General features: G+C 41.3%; 2 long non-coding RNA genes across 5 annotated transcripts; both read right to left on the reverse strand.

Annotated features, from left to right (window-relative positions):
* Positions 1-7,128: 7,128 nt before the first annotated feature.
* LOC135561878 (uncharacterized) lies at positions 7,129-8,640 on the reverse strand. 2 transcript variants are annotated; one of them, XR_010459718.1, is made up of 3 exons: positions 8,388-8,640; positions 7,996-8,107; positions 7,129-7,901 (listed from the first exon to the last, which is right to left on the reverse strand). It is a non-coding gene; the product is annotated as an uncharacterized LOC135561878 (long non-coding RNA). The 2 variants fall into 2 exon arrangements; XR_010459719.1 differs by having other exon boundaries at positions 8,203-8,640.
* A 20-nt stretch (positions 8,641-8,660) lies between these two features.
* Positions 8,661-10,848, reverse strand: LOC135561879 (uncharacterized). 3 transcript variants are annotated; one of them, XR_010459722.1, is made up of 7 exons: positions 10,468-10,848; positions 10,112-10,182; positions 9,849-10,024; positions 9,697-9,758; positions 9,528-9,614; positions 9,157-9,440; positions 8,661-9,076 (listed from the first exon to the last, which is right to left on the reverse strand). It is a non-coding gene; the product is annotated as an uncharacterized LOC135561879 (long non-coding RNA). The 3 variants fall into 3 exon arrangements; XR_010459721.1 differs by lacking the exon at positions 10,468-10,848 and having other exon boundaries at positions 8,661-8,941; positions 9,041-9,076; positions 10,112-10,460; XR_010459720.1 differs by lacking the exon at positions 10,468-10,848 and having other exon boundaries at positions 10,112-10,460.
* Between the last annotated feature and the right edge of the window lie 5,447 nt (positions 10,849-16,295).

Below are 16,295 nucleotides of genomic sequence, written 5' to 3' on the forward strand. Positions count from 1 at the left end.
TCCCGTTTCCAATAACCACTTCGTAGCACATGTGCTAGGAAGTAAAAACACGACTGCTGTTATGTTCCGTGTCGTCTATCGAGTATTTGCGCTGCGGAAGTTATCAAAAGTCTGAGAGAAGCGCCAATAATATGACTTTCATAGCTTAGAATATTTTATAAATGTACGAGAGATGAGAGAGAAAAAAACAAGACATAAAAACAAACTACAATCAAATGCAGAACTGTGTATCAGCATTTCAGAAATGTAGACTAATTTTGAGTAAGTTGTTGTATGTTTTACATCATTACCCTTATTATTCATTTTCCCAGTTTAATGGAAATAAAATAGTTTGCAATATTTCATATAATTGAACATAATAAGTAAGTCGTAATTACATAGCCTGCATTGTGAGTGCGTGGGTGGGTTTGTGTGTCTATCTGCTAAAGCTGGGTCAATGTGTTTGCATTGTGTGTCTTTCGAGGCTAGCAGAGAGGCTAAATATACCTATTAGTCAAAGGGTGTATTCAGTGAGGAGAAATGTTCAGAATATTACAGGAAAGAAATGTTGTTTTGTCCTATTCTACATGAAAGACAATCATGCCATTTCCATCTGAAACTCCTGCAGCCTAACTTTACATCCTCCCCATCCAACCCATAGAATTACAAGGTTGCACCGAACTCCCTTTCCCCAGATGAGGGCACGCATAGGTGGCACACAGTCAGACAGACAAACAAACGTTTTACATACTTGAACATCTTCAGATTCGTGGTAACTATGACTACCTGAAAAAGAAAAGGAGAGCCTCAAACTCTAGGAGCATGCAACCAATGTTTCGACAGAGAAGCTGTCTTCATCAGGTTATTACGACAAACACTGCAGGTTACTAATTTATATAATTTGGAGGGACACACAGGTGTCTGTAATCATGGCTGGGTGTGTCTTGATGTCACTGGTTGATTTAGATATAAATAGAGCATATAAAAGCATGAATGGATAACATAAGTACAATTTGGCTAGATAGGCCTACAAACATTTATAATGAATAGCAAAATCACAATAATCATAAGAATGGCTTCAGATGTTCCAGGCAGCCTATCCTTTTAACAATAAATTGTTAAGGTCTCCCCCTCTCCCAGGGCGGGTGATGTGTTTGATGCCGTTATAGATGCCGTTATAGCGAAGGGACGAAATAAAGTGGTTCGCTTCCAAAAAGTGGGCCGCGTCAGGTTTTTGCACCTTATGGTGCTACGATGCTCCAAGATTTTAATTTTAATTTTCCGCATCAGTTTCACCACAAGGACAAGTTCTAAGATATGTGGAGCATGTGAATTTAGGAGAAAGCCCTGCCTCCAGCTGTCTGCTTAGAAATTCTAGAGACAATTAGGAGGCCTGCGTCTTGTGACCGTAGCGTACGTGTAGGTATGTACGGCAGGACCAAATTGGAAAGATAGGTAGGAGCATGCCCATGTAATGCTTTGTAGGTTAGCAGTTAAACCTTGAAATCAGCCCTTGCTTTGACAGCAAGCCCGTGTAGGGAGGCTAGCACTGGAGTAATATGATTTTAAAAAATTGGTTCTAGTCAGGATTCTAGCAGCAGTATTTAGCACTAACTGAAGTTTATTTCGTGCTTTATCCGGGTAGCCGGAAAGTAGAGCATTGCAGTAGTCTAACCTAGAAGTAACAAAAGCATGGATAAATTTTTCTGCATCATTTTTGGACAGAAAATTTCGGATTTTTGCAAAAAAACTGTCCTTGAAACAGTTTTGATATGTTCGTCAAAAGAGAGATCAGGGTCCAAAGTAACGCCGAGGTCCTTCACGGTTTTATTTGAGACGGCTGTACAACCGTCAAGATTAATTGTCAGATTCAACTGAAGATCTCTTTGTTTCTTGGGACCTAGAACAAGCATCTCTGTTTTGTCTGAGTTTAATAGTAGAACATTTGCAGCCATCCACTTCCTTATGTCTGAAACACAGGCTTCCAGCAAGGGGTATTTTGGGCCTTCACCATGTTTCATTGAAATGTACAGCTTTGTGTCATCCGCATAGCAGTGAAAGTTGACATTATGTTTTCGAATGACATCCCCAAGAGGTAAAATATATAGTGAAAACAATAATGGTCCTAAAACAGAACCTTGAGGAACACCAAACTTTACACCTGATTTGTCAGAGGACAAACCATTCACAGAGACAAACTGATATCTTTCTGACAGATAAGATCTAAACCAGGCCAGAACTTGTCCGTGTAGACCAATTTGGGTTTCCAATCTCTCCAAAAGAATGTGGTGATCGATGGTATCAAAAGCAGCACTAAGGTCTAGGAGCACGAGGACAGATGCAGTCTGACGCCATTAAAAGGTCCTTTACAACCTTCACAAGTGCAGTCTCAGTGTTATGATGGGGTCTAAATCCAGACTGAAGCATTTTGTAAACATTGTTTGTCTTCAGGAAGGCAGTGAGTTGCTGCGCAACAGCTTTTTCCCAACATTTTGAGAGGAATGGGAGATTCGATATAGGCCGATAGTTTAAAAAATATTTTCTGGGTTAAGTTTTGGCTTTTTTTTTTTTTTTTTTGGTACACATCCGGTAGATGCGGTAGAGGCTGTCTATTATGTTTAACATAGGAGGGCCAAGCACAGGAAGCAGCTCTTTCTGTAGTTTAGTTGGAATAGGGTCCAGTATACAGCTTGAAGGTTTAGAGGCCATGATTGTTTTCATCATTGTGTCAAGAGATATAGTACTAAAACACTTTAATTGCTGTATTAGTCTGACTATTTTTGTACACCCTCTCCTTGAATTTGATTTGCATCTCAAACATATTTCTGTCAAAATCTGATTGTTTTTTGCTAACTATTTAAATTAGATAGGATTGGCTGTATGACAAACTGTTTTTCAAGGTAAGCGGGTGACAGCTATCAGCCCTCAACAAACTGTTATGATCAGTAGGTTTCATGTAAAGATCAGTGTGTAGAACATTATCCTCACGCAAAATCCAAAGTTCAATAAAGCTGGTTTGATGGGTGTCTGATTGCATGGCAAATCTCAGATGCTCAGAACAGGAGTTAAGAAAAGCATGGAATGCCTGGAGCTGTTTTGCATCACCCCTCCATAAAACAAAAATATCATCAGCGTACGTTTCCACATAATAATGTTCATCAAAAAAAAATACTACCCCTTAGGGTTAAAGCACAGTAGCCATGACTACCTAAGATGGCAAGTGAAGTTGGACAGGTGTTATAATTTGAAGGTAGCCTACACAATGAGACAATTTTGAAGACATACGTTGTTTGTCTACATTCTTGTAAACATGGCATCCCAAAGTGTCAATGTAGGCGATGATTTGAATCCTGTTTTAAAAACAATGAAGCAATAAAACCACTCGGAACCAGTTCCACTAGTAATAGCTCCTAGCGATAGTAGTCTTGAGGATGTAGAGGGGGCAGATGTGTCAATTGGACAAGCTGGAAGAGATTATAGGTGACTGTTGTTTCATAAGGGGCCAGCCTTGGTCAAAACACAGCAATACAATAAAAACAAAAGATGAATTGAACCAAATAGTTCAAATAACAGAGTGCAAGAATGGTGATGCTAGAAGGTAAGGCTGTCAGGCTGGAATTCTTCAGATGAGGCCTGACTCTGTTATTAGCCATCAGCCATTCTTAGGCACTTATTACAAGACCAGGGCTGTCCTGGCTCAACCTCGCCCCCTTATACAACCATTCCCACCTATAATCACCTCCAGATAGCTTCCAATTAACGGACCAATTAACAGACCAGAGCCCTCTACTTCACCTAGACACGAGGAGCTGCCACCATAGTGCATGTGTATATTGTATATATATGTGTATATTGGATTTTCACCAAGTCAAATGAATTGATTGTGTCAGAGGTTTCATGATGCTTGTATCTAAACCTAAGTAGATCATTTTAATCTAGTTCTATACGTCAGTTACAGTCTCTATAAGCTTCTCTATAAGAGTCCCACGATGCTTGTGGGGTCCTAGAGCAAATCGGAGAACAAACAGCGCTCTGGCTCTGTCACCTTTCACTGCAGATGTGGAAGTGCGACAACAGCGGATGTGGTGGATTGAGTTTACATTGACAGATTTCTCTCGGGGGCTTTTAAACCTGTGTATAAAAAGATGCGGGAAATGACTAAAAGACAAAAAAGCGATTGCAATTGTGTTGAATTGTGTTTGGGAAATAAAGATAGACATGGCTTTAAAAAGGTAGTGGTAACATTTCATTCATTACAGAAACGTGTAGGCGGCTTCGTGGGCAGATTGGCCACCTGGCAATTCGTGGGTGGGCTGGTAAAGAAAAGAAGAATAAATATATATATATATATATATATATATATATATATATATATATATATATATATATATATAAATAATGGACACTGCCAGCGACCCCTGGGCCTCTTTTTTTAATGACTTTTGTGCTATTTTTCTTTGTCATAATCATCTATATTTAGCATTTACCGTACCAGCGGGCAACGGCCGGCCCCTCTCCCAAGATGGACCAGTTCTGACTCTGTCAGTCCTGGAAAGGTGACGGCAAAAACGTTTTTTTAGCGACTTATTGGCTAAAAGTTTTGGTTCTGCTGGTCCGAGTGCTGTATGCATGTCTGTAAGAAATGACAAATCAGCTGCTGTGCAGTGAAGGTAGGAAGAAAACAGAAAAAGACACATTCACGCACACTGACGCAGCTCATGTGGCCTACTACTATGCTGCCAGTTAGGCCTAATATTTTGGCTGTATATTACATGGAACGACAGCCGCAAATCTAACTTCCTGTCGCTCAGGACCTGAAGCAAGGATATGCATATTCTTGATACCATTTGAAAGGAAACACTTTGAAGTTTGTGGAGGAAGGGGAGGAGGAGAAAGTTGTTGGTTGTCATCCTCATAGCAATGATAGGAGAGACCATGTGAGGATATGATAGAGCTGAGTGACTTGGTGTATAGCGAGAAGAGGAGAGGGCCTAGAACCAAGTAGTGAGAGTACGTGGTGCAGGCACAGATCCTCTCCATGTCACCTGGTAGGAGCGGCCTGGCAGGTAGGATGCAATCCAAGAGTGTGCGGAGCCTGAGACACCCAGCCGTGAGAGGGGTGGAGGGGAGGATCTGATGGTTCACGGTGTCGAAGGCAGTGGATAGATCTAGGAAGAGGAGAACAGAGGCGAGAGAGTCAGCTTAGGCAGTGAGGAGAGCCTCCATGAGCAGTCTCGGTTTGAGTGACCCATCTTGAAGCCTGATTGGTTAGGGTGAAGAAGATCATTCTGAGAGCGAGAACTGGAGAGTTGGTCAGAGACGGCTCGCTCAAGTGTTTTGGAAAGAAAAGAAAGAAAGGATACAGGTCTATCGTTTGTGACGACAGTTGAGTCGAGTGTATTACAATACAGGTACATTCGGGGACTGTCTGTGTATTTGAATTGTTTTATCAATGTTTATTGGCTTCTGAATATCAGTCTCTTTAGCCCAGCGAGTGGGTTTAGGAGCTTTAGTGACAAGTGACTCGGATGACATTACATAGCCACAGCACTGATGGCTGGAAAGTCCCACCTATCTCACTCTTATTTCATTTGCTGAAATGGGCGCCATTGTCAAATGGCGCGCACAGACCTGGAAATCTATCCGGATCTACATAACCGTTCTTTGGCAAACACAGAAGGTTGTGTTTGAGAGCAAGAGAGTGAGAGAGAGTGCCAGTTCCTTAAATGTAACCCAAACATTAAGGAACTGTCAGTCGCTCTCTCTACTTCTCTCTCTTCTATTGAATTATATATAGCCTAATATTTAAACACTTAGCTACATGGACGGGCAGGAACACTTGACATGAATGAATTTGAAATGTGTAGTTGGGCTGTTATAGATGACTATTGGCTTATATAATACCTTAAGGCATTTATTCAGTCATTTTCTTATTTGTTGAATATATATGGTGTTCATTCATTCACAACTAGGATGAGTAACACTTTATTTTAAGGGTCCTTAAAAAAAACATTTTACATGTAAAGAAAATGGCATAACTCTCCCTTGCCATTCTTAACCTGGCCAAGAGGCCAAAAGACTGCAATAGCACAAATGAAAAATAACATAGGAAGTACAGGAATCACTGGTTGATTTTGGGCCCATATCATGTCCGTATGTGCCTCAGACCTGGGTGAAAGTAGTTTTTGCTTTCTTCTAAACACATTTGTCGACTTTATCTTAGATCGCCTGGTGTAATGCAACAAACTGAGTAGTCCAAAAAATAGCAAAGCCCGCCCACCCAGCACGTCGGGCCAGCCAAAACAAGCACAACAAATGTGTTGAAAGAAAACAAATAATATTCGACCCACAACTGAAGTGCACCGCCTCCCTTGTGTCTGGTACACATTCCTGCAGTACCTGGTAAAATGCCTGTGTGGCTTAAATTCCAGGGGCCTGTTGCACAAAACTAGGATAAGGGATTAAGCCAGGATATCTTGGTGATCCTGGCTCAATTGATCCGTAATCCGGTTGCACTAAAGATGGATAGGGGGCAGGAGGATATGTTATGGTATAAATTACCATGGAGATTTATTCTGTGGAGCTAGCCTGCTCCAGACCAGGCTAAATTCCAGGATCTATTTAATCTCATCCCTAATGTCAGTCAGCAGTCACCACAAATGGAAACCAATAGTTATTTCACTGCTCACTATACATTATCACATATAACTAGACCCACTGTTATTATTTAAACGTTTGTGATCATTAATTTCAATGATTTTGGATAAAAAATGATTTTTAGATGATGTTGCTATCATTAGATAATTTACAGTTTCCCATAGACTATAAGGCTATATATAAAATGATAGAATATTAGGGCCACAGAGGGGAAAAAAAACACAAGTCATAATATTGTAACCAGTTGTTTTAAAGGAGGACAGTTGTTAAAATGACAGATGTGGGGCATTTCGTGAAATTGTACTTCAGTATGGTTTCATAAACAAAGACATGCTGATGTGCCAGAATATTAAGTATCACATTGTCATAAGTATCAAAACAAAACAATATGTAGCTTTTCTGCAGAAAGAACCAGCCTCATAAATTTATGACTTTATCCTTTTTCTTCAGTGTGGCCCTAGTACTCTGTCATATAAACAAATACACATTCCATATGAATATAAAAACACAATGTGTAACATTATGTTCCTTTATTGAATAAGGACAAAACAAAGCAGGTAAACCATCAGCTCCTTTCGAAACTGAAGTCACAGTGACGCTACAAGATGGAAAGCACAGAATCCAAGCATATTATACAAAATGATACATACACATTCAAAGGTCTGTATATAACACACCCTGCATGTCTGCACACTAAAATAAATGCAGGACAAATCCATACACATCAACTGAACAGACAAATGAATGGATGCAGTAGCCTCCCTGCAGCCTTGTATTACACACAGTATACCGCACAAACATCATAAGAGGCCAAATTCGTCAAAAAACAAACCCAAAAAAACCAAATTCCTCTGCCACCGCAGGACATATTTAACCAAAATTGAAAGCACACATACTAACTAAAATAATTCAACACATATTGGTCCCTCAGCAGCCGACCACTGTCGTCATCAGGGAAGATTGCCGGATTGTCCCAGTCCATGGCTGGTGGCACTCTGGGGGCCCTCTCCTTCCTCAGGCAGGCCACATTGTGGAGGACAGCACAAGCCACAGTAATATCACATGCCCTAACAGGGCTGACCCTTAATTTGTGAAGGCAGTGAAAGCGTGCCTTCAGGAGGCCAAAGGTCATTTCAACTCTGGCCCTGGTCCTGGCATGGGCATGGTTGTAGGCCTGCTGTGCTTCCTGGGGGTCTGTGAAAGGTGTCAGGAGAAAAGGCTGGCAGCCATACCCCTGTCTCCCAGCAACACACCAGAGAATTCACCTGTCAACACAAAATCTCATCATTACTACCTCATAAACACAGTGATATTCTTGACACAGCCATGATGGTTATAAATAGGGGTTGTGTGGCTTACCTTGTGATAGGCACTGATAGATTTCAGAGGCCCGAAAGATTCTGGAGTCATGGACTGAGCCAGGCCATTTTGCCACAACATTGCTGATCACACAGTCAGCATTGCAAACCATCTGAAATCATAAGATGAGGAATATTACACCAATCAATGCACATCACTGGCAATGCAGAGTGTTCGTCAATGGACAATATCAAAAGTTATGTTCACCTGAACATTAATGCTGTGAAAGGATTTCCTATTCACAAAATCGGCCTCATGGGCACCTGAGGGGGCTTTTATCCTTATGTGTGTGCAGTCCACTGCACCAATGACATTGTGGAAACCTGTCACACAAAGTAATGAGTATCCTACTATGTGTTAACAGTTGTCCTGTAATTTGTAGATCCTCTTACCTGCAATCCTATAGAACTCCTCTTTGATGTCACAGAGTCTTCTGTGGCCAGGGAAGGAGATGAAGACATCTGCTAATGCTTTGATAGCCAGACACACACTCCTTATTGTGCGGCAAATTGTGGCCTTGTTCAGCATCCCCCACTGAGTACAGGAAGGCTCCACTAGCAAAAAAGCGCAAGGCCACACAAACCATTTGCTCCACACTCAGTGCATGGCTCCGTGCAGTGCGGTGCTTAATCCTGGGACCCAGTAGTCTGCGGTGCTTAATAGATACCTGATGCCATCTGCAGAAAACCTGTATCTTTCATATAGATGGTCATCAGGGAAGGCCAGTGGGTCCAACCGGTCCCTGAAGACCCTTTCTCGCCTGAAGGCTCTCCTCAGCACAAGTGCTTCTTCATCCACCACATCTCGCACGAATGGGCATGCCATTGTCAGAGCAGAAAGGAACACACAATTTTGGGCCTTCATATAGGCTAGTGGCCACACCTGGTGCTGGGGGGTGGGCAAAAGAGGGCGATGCCTTATAACGATGACTTGGTTGTACTGATTGCTGGGAAAATTTAAAAAAACCTTAGAAAGATGCCACCGTCCTGTGTGCTCACAATAAGAGCTCATATGTCATGGCTCACTTGACTTTACGAGAATATACCTAATTTTTATTTTGAGCTGTGTCATCTTCTTGGAGCTGGGGGAGGAAAGAAAAATAATGATTAATACATTTGTGTTTACAGTTAGCCTACAGTGTACATTGAAGGCATATCTCACCTCCCTCTCAAGTTTTTTTATTTCAAGGTCCAGTTTCCTAATTGTCCTCTTTTTTATTTCAGACTCCAGTGCAAGATTTTCCATCTTTTTCTTCTTGTACTGAATGTCTATGTCTGCCAGTTCTATTTGGCGCCGGAGGTGGTTGCCATACAACTTTCTGATAGCTTGTGAGCTCTGTGAACACAATACAATTAGCGCAGCTGGAATTTGGCAGGATGTGGTGTCCTTTTATTAATATGCACTATGTTGCCAGGCTGGTTTTCCCACTGTATAGCATCTGGGTCCTGTAAAAGAAATGAGATTTTTTGATTTTGATGAGGACTCCTCACCATTGTAGAGTAAATAGTACTTTCACAGTCTTAACATGATACCTCATGCCTTCTGGAATCCAGAGAGATGGTCTCCTCCTCATCATCGTCTCCATCATGTGCTGTTGCTGCTGCACTGGGGCCTTCAACCTATCACATTTAATCGGATTCATATTGAAGCTAGTAGACAAGACATGCCAGGCCTACAGTATGCCTTTGATGGAGTACTCACTGGATCAGCATCGTCTGGTGCTTGTGCTGGTGGCTCTAACAGGAACACAGTGCTGCCAGGCACTGCAAGGCAATAGGTAAACCAAAGTCAGACAGTCCAAATTGATTCAATATGAATGTGGTTGTATCCCATGTAGAGATGGAAGGACATACCTTGAATGAAGCGGGTGGCATCTTGGGAGGAACCTATGCTCGTCTCTTTCCCCCAGGGATCCCCTCTAAGACGGGCCTGCCTTTATTTAGCTCCAAGGCCATGTCCTCTGCTGGGGTAAGGTCAGCCTTTGGTGACCCACCACCCGTGCCTTGTCTGTGGGTATTCTTTTTCACTGCTAAAACAGTACAGACAATGTGTGAGCAGGCACCTTCTGGGTACAATATATGCTTGTGCTTTGTTAAATATTAGTCAGGGACCATACCATTCTGCAGAATGTTCTTGTATTTGATTTTGACCTGCTGCCATGTCCGTTTTGGCCCGTTCATGTTTAATCTACACACACACACACACACACACACATTTAATGGAGTCACACTGCAAAAATTACTTGGTATTTTTGTCTTGTTTTCAGTAAAAATATCAAAAAATTTATCATAGCTTTATACAGTGTGATGGAGTTACTTTACACAATTTCACTCATATCTGCAGTGCATTTCAATTAAAAATTGAACCGTTTCATAATTACAGTACAACTGCATTTTTGGAGATGTGAATTAAATATTTTTGTAATTGTAATGTTTCAGCGGAGCGGTGAGTGTGTAATTGTGCACTACTTACGCATTCAGGCGGTCTGCAATACTTTGCCACGCTTTTTCTCTTTGCTTTATCACTGTGGCGGTGTTGCCTTTCTTCTTAATTATATCTTTTACCTCCTCGTATGCCTCCATGAGGATTTGTGCTTCCGACGGGGAAAAGTACGCGGCTCTAGTTGCCATGGTAAATCAGTTAATCTGTGATCTGTGGCGGGGTCTATTTGAGTGAGCCGTGAGCGCGCACCTATCCAGGATTGGTTTCACCTGGCTTAATGAATCCGTGTCTGCTCATCCTGGCTTGGTCTTTGTGCAACCAATTAAGCCTGGACGCACATGTTTTGGCTTCATTGAGCTCAGCTGAGTCATTTATCCCGGATGTCTTAATTCTACTTTTGTGCAACAGGCCCCAGGGCTGAATTTTTGTCTGTCTGCCCCGGGTCGGCTTAATTTACCCTGTTACAATGTTTATCTCTGATCCTCTAATTAAGTATCTCTGGCTGAAATGACATTCCTCAGAGCAGGAGAAAATTGCAAGTGAAGCAGTTCACCTCAGTCCCCTCGATAAACGCACACTTTTACACACACTGGTCCGTTAACTTTTACACACACACTCTCTCTCTCTCTCTCTCTCTTAGCGCACGTGCAAACGAACGAACGCACGCACGCACGAACACACTTATTATGACTGCTGTCGGTCGTATAATTTACAAAATTAGGTTAACATTTATTATAGGTCTAATTGAGTCTTTGCTTTTCTGAGCGTGATTTGGATGCCGTGCAGTCGTGTGTCACACCTTCGCATAGCCTACCTTTTCCATGTTTTCAGTACTTGGAAGGCGTTTTAATAAATCCTCCGCTTTTCCCCACATTGTGTGACATTTTCCACGGTGTTTACCCTTTAGGTTATTAATATTCAATGTTTGCGTCCCAAATGGCACTTCAACAGGGGAGTCGACAGGGGGCCTTCAAAAGCGGAGTTAATTGGGTTTCCATCGTATTTACAACTCTACTAATGCTTTTCTCACAAAAACAAATGTTGTGTTATTCAGCAAGTGTGCCCACTCCGGTATTGGCACTTGTGCTCTAGCCAACAGCGTGCAGATAGAGTGCCATTGTCTAGAGCGCATAAATGCCACTGCATTTTTCATTGTTCCCTTCAAATTAGGGACTGATTTAGACCAGGGACACCAGGTGTGTGCAATTAATTATCAGATAGAACAGAAAACCAGCAAGCTCCGGAACTAGTGTAAGAGTTGAGTAGTCCTACCCCTGGTCTACATGATGAGATTATTATGGACTAAAGAGCGAGATTATTTTTTATTTGTCAAACGGCAGCCAAGCATCGATGATCATGTCACCAGAATAGACCCTCAATATTTATTAGAAAGGAGCATCAAGCTCATCACCTTGCATTTTCAACGCCCTGTGAAGTTCATCATAACGTATTTAATCCGAAGCCTAATAAACTGCATGCTTTCCTGACGAGTCATGGTGGGAGGACCACACAACATGTCATCACATGACTCCAAATGTACTTCGATATGATGGTTATTATATCAATATTTGCAAATGAAAGTGTTTCCAATGACATTTCGCAACACAAAAAGATCCCACCTTGTCTAGCATATTTCGTTTTGTTGACATTTGAAAAGTTTACCGACAAATGTTCTGTTTCCATCAGGCCTGTCATGACAGTTTTTATCCGACATGTACTTAACTTGCCTAAAAAGGTTGGATGGAAACCTGGTTGGTGAAATAGATTATGCAACAATTGAAGGGGAAATACATTTACAGTATCACGTATATATAATAACTACCATGTCGAAGTAGGCTAAACCTGAAGTCACCCGATAATATTTAAAGTTTTTCTACCACTAAGACTTGAAAAAGCATGCAGAGTTTACGGGCAGATAAATAAGTTATGATTAACTTTTTTTGGGACATAAAAGACTGTAAAAACACCAGAAAATCAGACTGACTGGGTGAATCCAGGTGAAAGCTATGATCCCCTATTGAAGTCACTTGTTGAATCCACTTCAATCAGTATAGATGAAGGGTAGGAGACACGTTAAATAAGGATTGTTTAACTGGAATGGCACACTGTGGTATTTCACCCAATAGAATCTGTCTCTCTGACAGACGGTATTTAACACTTTACGTGTGTGTGGGTGGGCTGTCTCAACAATAATAAATGGGTGGCCAATTAATCTTGCAGATGTAATTGTGATTAGCTATCAAGTCCTCTGCCAAGGGGTGGAGACTATCTTTGAATTTTTATGAAATTGCATTTGAATAATTCAGAATCTTTCTAAGGAGCGAGAGAGAAAAACTGAGCTGGACTTCCAACCTCCTTGAATATTAAGACATATTTCCCTCAGATTACACAGACCCACAAAGGATTCGAAAAAAACAAATCAAATGTTGATCAACTCTCATATATATTGGGTGAAATACCACAGTGTGCCATCGCAGCAGCAATATTTGTGACCTGTTGCCTCAAGAAAAGGCCAACCATTGAAGAACAAACACCATTGTAAATACAACCCATATTTATGTTTATTTAATTTTCCCTTTTTTTGCATTGATTGCCTTTCAGTCCACCACACTACCGCAACTGTGGTGAAATGTGACAGAGCTTGAACTTGTTCTGTTTTCTCACAAAATCGCCTGTAGCCTCAGAACTATTCTGACCTACCAAGCAAAAAGGCAGTAACTACTCATAGCGTGGAACTGAGAAGAATGGCTACAGCGTTTTTTAATTGTCCAGCCAAATGAAATCAAGGGAAATCGTTAGAGATGTGTTGTCTTACTATGAGTTAATGTTTTATTCATGTTGACCCTGACCTCTGACATGACCTTTGACCCTTAAACGGCTGTTACTGCCTTCTTTCTTGGCATGATATGTTACAAATTGCAGGGTAATATCAAAGAAAGAGCCGAATCTGACATTATCATTTGGTAGTTTATTATACTTCTCACTTATGCTATTAATAGAAGAGCAGTGTAATTACTGATAGTGTAACAGAGTTGAAACTGCATCCTTTGTGTGTCTTCCACTAAGATACCAGTTGCATTTTCATAGAGATGTAGGTTCTACGTCATTCACATTACATACTGTGTTTTACAAGTAGACCATGTCTTGTTATAAGAATAGATGTAAAAAGCAGCACTGCTATTGTTTGAATGACATTAAATGATTACATATCTTGAAGTATGACGTAGGGTAAAACAAATTATAAAATGCAAATTCAATTATTTGTATATATTTTTTACGACACTTACATAGACAATTTTGAATAAATAACAGCTTTTAGAATACATTTTAAACATATTTACATTTTCATATTCATAAGAGGACACAAATGACATTTAGCTACAATTGATAAATGCTGAAAAGTATCATATTAATTTTATTTTGAAGTAAAACTTCAGTGCTCTTCCATATAAATCCACATTCCTCAGCAATGCTGTTCACAGCCAAGGCATTCTGGAACTGCCTTCGATTTGCAGGCATCAGAGGACACAGCTTGAGAACAAAGGGAAGCACGGCCGAGAGCTGCCCAGTGACACGAGTCTACCAGATGCGCTAAACTACTTCTATGTTCGCTTCGAGGCAAATGACACTGAAACATGCATGAGAGCACCAGCTGTTCTGGATGACTGTGTGATCACGCTCTCCGCAGTCGATGTGAGTAAGACCTTTAGGACAACAATGACAACAACCTCTCCCTCAACGGGATCAAGACAAAGGAGATGATTGTGGACTACAGGAAAAGGAGGACCGAGCACGTCCCCATTCTCATCGACGGGGCTGTAGTGGAGCAGATTGAGCACTTCAAGTTTCTTGGTATCCACATCACCAACATACTAATATGGTCCAAGCACGCCAAGACAGTCGTGAAGAGGGCACGACAAAACCCAAAACCTCAGAAGACTTAAAAGATTTGGCATGGGTCCTCAGATCCTCAAAAGTTTCTACAGCTGCACCATCGAGAGCATCCTGACGGGTTGCATCACTGCCTGGTATGGCAACTACAGTACATCACTGGGGTCAAGCTTCCTGCCATCCAGGACCTCTATACCAGGCGGTGTCAGAGGAAGGCCCTAAAAATTGTCAAAGACTCCAGCCACCCTAGTCATAGACTGTTCTCCGGAGTGCCAAGTCTAGGTCCGAAAGACCACTAAACAGCTTCTACCCCAAGCCATAAGACTTCTGAACATCTAATAAAATGGCTACCCAGACTGTTTGCATTGCCCCCCCCACCCCACCCACCCACCCACTCCTTTAGGCCACTGCTACTCTCTGTTAATATCTATGCATAGCATAATAACTCCAACCTCAATTACCTCGACTAACCGGTGCCCCTGCATATTGTCTCTGTACCGGTACCCCCTGTGTATAGTCTCGCTTTTCTTATTTTACTGCTGCTCTTTCATTACTCGTTCCTTTTATTTCTTATTCTTATTCATAATTTTTTTAACTGCATGTTTGGTTAGGGGCTCGAAAGCATTTCACTGTAAGGTTGTTGTACCCGGCGCATGTGACTATTATTTTATTTGATGTTCAGCTTCTTGGACTCTTATAGCCCTATTGCTTATTTAGATTGCATGGGTGGACATTGACAGGAATACAACATAGTATTGACGTGGTTGTACAGTCCTAATGCACCCTCACTTGGCAACTTTGATCTCCCTGAAAATACTATAATTATCTACGACACATGGATTGGTGGAAGTCATTTTGGCAAAACATTTTCTTCCCACATTCATGTAATGATGGAACCAAAGATGACACATTGAGCACACATTTGGCATGCCAAAGCTTTTTGTGCTAATTACATACGCCACCAACAAAGGTGATGGATACAATTTGGGATTTTAACTTTCCTGACCGGGACAGTCACTCAACACTAGAATATAAAAGAAAACAAGATGCCCTGGACATGTGAGTAGATATATTATTAATGAGGTAGCAATGCTGTATGTGCTCAACCGGAAAACGAGGGTGTGTGGCCTTTGGCAATTCAGTAGGGGGTGCACGATGTAGATTTATCTCAGTTCAATCATGTCAACAGTGGAAATGAGCAGAATGGTACACATAATTTCCCACCAGCATCACTAGTCTTTCAGATAGCTTGTTGAAGCATATTATTAATATCCTTCACCGACTCTTGCGTTGCAGGAAGCAAACAACACGATGTTCCACACACTGCTTGTGATGCTCCAAAACAGTTTTTGATGAGAGTCTGAGTGAACAAAGAAAAAGATAAGGACAACAGAGGACGAGAGGAAGCGAAGGATGATGAAAGAAGACAAGTGTATGACTCACCAGTAGAACCTGTTCAAATGATCGTGAACCAACTGCCATTTTTGGCCAAAGTCCACGACTGACAAGAAGAACATAAAAAAGAGAAAGGAATACGTCATCTCTCCCACGTCTTATTCGACTAGTAGTTGCTCTGAAACTTTTTTTCTGACTTCCTTAATTTTGTCACTAGAGTCAAATACTTTCTGTGGCACACATCAGAGTCAAATATCTTCTATAGAACAAACTTCACGTCAGCATAGGCAACCAAATGAATAATGAATGTATGTGTGCTATATTAAAACAGAGGAGGGAGTAAAATGTAGGAAAGCAATAAACATGTCATTACAATGACTAGTTGAATAAGACGTGGGAGAGATGACGTATTTTGGCAAAGAGATGTATATATAGACTAATACACTTGAAACAAATAGCCAAACTGAAAACTGCAGACATTACTAGGTCCTCCCCCACGATCAAATACTTGCCTGCTGAAATTCTCCCCTCCTTCTATCTTGGGACTGCAAGGCCTGACACACTTCAGAATC

The sequence above is a fragment of the Oncorhynchus nerka genome, linkage group LG18 (genome assembly GCF_034236695.1).
Source record: "Oncorhynchus nerka isolate Pitt River linkage group LG18, Oner_Uvic_2.0, whole genome shotgun sequence".
Lineage (NCBI taxonomy): Eukaryota > Metazoa > Chordata > Actinopteri > Salmoniformes > Salmonidae > Oncorhynchus > Oncorhynchus nerka.